This window comes from Gossypium arboreum, chromosome 12, assembly GCF_025698485.1.
Source record: "Gossypium arboreum isolate Shixiya-1 chromosome 12, ASM2569848v2, whole genome shotgun sequence".
NCBI lineage: Eukaryota > Viridiplantae > Streptophyta > Magnoliopsida > Malvales > Malvaceae > Gossypium > Gossypium arboreum.
In genome coordinates, this window is record NC_069081.1 from 36,560,160 (window position 1) to 36,564,316 (window position 4,157).

At 38.4% G+C, this 4,157-nt stretch overlaps 1 non-coding gene across 1 annotated transcript; it reads right to left on the reverse strand.

The window, feature by feature from the left end:
• Window positions 1-468: 468 nt before the first annotated feature.
• On the reverse strand, window positions 469-574 carry LOC128285926 (small nucleolar RNA R71). Its single transcript, XR_008276473.1, has one exon. It is a non-coding gene; the product is annotated as a small nucleolar RNA R71 (small nucleolar RNA).
• Window positions 575-4,157: the final 3,583 nt, after the last annotated feature.

Below are 4,157 nucleotides of genomic sequence, written 5' to 3' on the forward strand. Positions count from 1 at the left end.
AATGATCTTTTATTTAAGAAAAGGTTCAAAGTTTTACTGTTTTGATCCGATTCCTAATTTCTGGTAATGTCTCGTCCTATTCTAGCGACGGTTACGGGATAGGGGTGTTACAGAAAATATGCTATGCCACTCTTCAATGAATTAAATCTGGGAATCAAAAGGCCAGATATCGAGGCACCTTAAATCGAATTGAAACCAATAAGGTTTCAAATGCTCCAAATGATGGGTCAATTTAGCGGTATGCCCATGGAGATCCACATCTACACCTTTGATTATTCATAGAGGTGAGTGATTCGTTTAAGTTAGTTGGTGTGATTGAAGATGCATTAAGGTTGAAGTTGTTTCTGTACTCGTCCTGAGATTGAACACGAGCATGATTGAATTCATTCCCACCAAGTTCAATATCTACATGGAAAGAATTAGCAAAAAGGTTTTTGGTAAAGTATTTTCCACAGAGCAAGAACACAAAGTTTCAAAATGAGATAACTACTTTCCAATAATTGGATGGCGTGTCCTTATACGAGGCATGGGAAAGACTCAAGGAATGTCTTAATAAGTGTCCTTATCATGGGATTCCTTATTGTATTAAATTGGAGACATTTTATAATGATCTCAATGCCCATACAAGATTAATGGTAGATGCTTCTGCAAATGGTGCGACTTTGTCTAAGTCTTATAACGGGGCTTACGAGATCATCAAAAGGATCGCTAGCAACAATTACCAATTGCCAACAAATTGAGCAGTTTTAAAAAGACAAGTAGCTGGAGTGCATGAAGTGGATGAGCTGACTTCACTCTCTGCTCAGGTATCTTTTATTTCCTCAATGTTAAAACAATTTACCAGTAATTGTTTGAACAATTTTACAGCTCAATCACCAAGTCAATATGATATTGTTTCTTGAGTATACTGTCGGGATAATCATTCATCCGAGAATTTCCCTTCAAACCCCGAGTCAATGTATTATGTAAGGAATTAGTATAAAAAATAGAAGTGGACAAGGACCACAGTCTAATTTCTACAATCCATCATGGCGAATCATCTGAACTTTTCTTGGAGTAACCAAGGAAATGGACTGAACACTCATATGTAGTATAGACCCAACCAATCTCAAGGGTTTAACCAACAAGCACCAAAACCACCTCAAGTTGAGTCATCAAAGAGTTTAGAGGACTTGTTGAAGGTATACATAGTGAAAAATGACGTCTTGATTCAAAGTCAAGCAGCAACATTGAAAAATTTAGAGAACTAGATGGGTCAATTAGCTACTGGGCTTCGTAGTAGATCGCAAAGAGACTTTGCCGAGTATAAAGAAAATCCAAGGAGTTTGGGTAAGAAGAATTGTGAATTGGTTGCATTACGAAGTGGTAAGATTTTGAATGTAACACCCCAAACCCGACCCCGACGTTATGGCCGAATCTGGCATGTCACATTGAAGTGTTTTATCAAAAACCTTGTTTTCATTGAAAACCCTTCCTTAGAATGAAAAACCTTAATTACTTTGTAAAGTCTCTTTTCAATTGCGGAAGCTTTATTTAAAACATTTGATTTGTGAAAACTTGTCATTTAAAATTGAGTTGCGAAAACGTAGTATTCAATAAAAATAGTTAGGGTTTAGGAGCCCATGTTCAAAAATAAAGATAAGGCATAAAAATAATAATCCTAATTTGAAAAATAACTAGAGGAAATGTCTTATTACAATTCGATATAAAATAACTTAATAAACTAGAAACTATATAAAAAACAAAAACAAGTCCAAGTTGTCTTACTAGCTGGCCACCTCAGAGTCCCTCCAAACATCGAACCTTCTACTGAGCCTCACCTGAGAAAAATAAAAGAGGGGGTGAGTTTTTAAAAACTCAGTGTGTACAACCCTCGACGAGTAATAAGTATTCATCAATCCATAAAACCATACATGCAATGCAATGCAGTGCAACCCACCCCAATAATCCAACCGTTACACATCAACTTCGTCCCCCAATACACATCATGTGGGGATATAAATATCGACTCACCCATCCAATACATATCAATGGTATCTTGGTTGCGGAACTACCTTCATTGCAGCAAGCTGCCAATCACATATTGGGCTTAAAAGTCAGGTGGACCCACGGTTGTCAAGCAACCATGTGATCCTCATATACTTCCTACGTTCCATAATTCCCAACCCATATGCAACCTAAATAGAATATCGTATGTATGCAGCAGATATACATGTAACATCCATAAATCTTACATTCAACACATAAGGGTATTTTGGTCATTTTTTCCCTTAGAGGCATTTTGGTAATTTCTTTTCATTAGGTTTATTACTTACCTTGGCCCGTTAACAAGTCATCATTGGCTAAAGTGAACAGATACTATGCACCAGGTAGGATTCCAGAGAAGAGGAGGTGAGTCATTAAGATCGCTTAAGTACCAAGCTCTTCCTAGATCTAATCCTAGACATGCATATACCTATTACCACACCTTAACCTTATGACTCGTCCATGGTCGCAATTAATTAATTAAGTTTTATGTCAATTAAATAGTTATCAGATACTAAGCCTAAAACCCCTTACAGAGCCCAAACAAGTCTACATACATGCATATGGCCCACTAGGCCCAATCTCATTCATATGGCCCATTAGGCCCAAATCACATTTGCATGGCCCATTAGGCCCAAATCACATTCATACGGCCCATTAGGCCCAAATCACATTCATATACATGCTTTCATATAATTTTCATCACTTAACATCAAGTCGCTAATTTCGCCCATTTTGGGCCCAACAGCCCATCAGCCCACTTAGCCCATCCTGGCCCAGTTGGCCAAAACACGACTCAAGTTAATGGAATCTCCCATGGGGCCTCAAATAACCTCTTAGTTTCCCTCTTACGAGTGTTCGCACACTCGTAAGACTACCGTAGCCAAACTTTTGGCTTTTCGGCATTTCAATTTTTGCTGATCTACTGTGTGTGTGCAGTGTATGTACACACCTGGTAATAAAACATGTTGTGATCCCCCTTACCACGAACCTACAATCGATATCACTCAATGATTACTCACATATACTTATCGAATACTTTACCAAAAGCCGAAGTCTCACCTTAACCTTACTTGAAACGCCAAGTCTTAATAGCTTTTCCTTGATCACTAATCACAAGTGCTACTCAGATCTGCATTAACCTTTATCGTTAAAAACATATTGGGTGACTTGTATCCAGCATATGTCACTCCTTTTCTACTAAAGCCTATTCGGCCAACCTTTACTGAAGTGAAGAACACTTACCAAAGTTTCAACACCTAGGGAGCAAATCGGTAGAGATCCAAAAGATTGGGATTCGATACTAATCCTACCAAAACCGATTAGAAGAAGTGAGGGATAGCGTGATCTATACTAGAAAAACTGATTGAGAGAGCAAAACACTTACACGAGAATCAGTCGAAGTAGAAAGAGTAGTGGCAGCACAGAGGATATCCGACTCTTGAGTCTTGTATGGTGGGAAAGGTTATTCGACACAAAGAAAAGTAAAAATCGTTTAAAATCAGAGGTGAATCAAAAAGGAAAACTTTGAGTAGGGAAGAATGGAGAATCGGCATAAAGAAAATGTAGGAAGAACAAGGGATTTTCGGCTTTTAGATCTTTGGAGAAAAAAAAAGGTACTTTCTGGCAACAAGGTGAGGGAGAATTCAACATTAGCCTGGCAACCTCACATTCGGCACCTATATATAGCCTCTATGGCCGAGTTTCCCATGCCCAAATTCCCAATTCGGCTCCACCTCTTCTTCACTCCTCATCTCCTAATTTTTCTCCCTGATAACTCTCTAATCCCTCCTCAAATTTCTCCTCTTATCAATCCCTACAGTGTTCATATCCAACGCCACCACTGTCCATCCCTTAAGCAAAAATAAATCCTTCTTTTGAGCAATGAGGGATTCAAACCCAGACCTCCTTGTCATGCATGTGACGCCACTTGCCACTCCACCACAAGGCTTTCTTGTGTCCAATTCTTCCTTTATTTATTTAACAGCCAACCTACTTGCCAACAAGGTTCTTTTAATAACTAAACCATAATTTCCTTCACCCCTAAGTTCGAACTCAAACCTTAACCAAGACATAATTAACACTTGACTAGGAATGTTAAGCACAATTTTTATCAAAATCGAAAAAAAAAA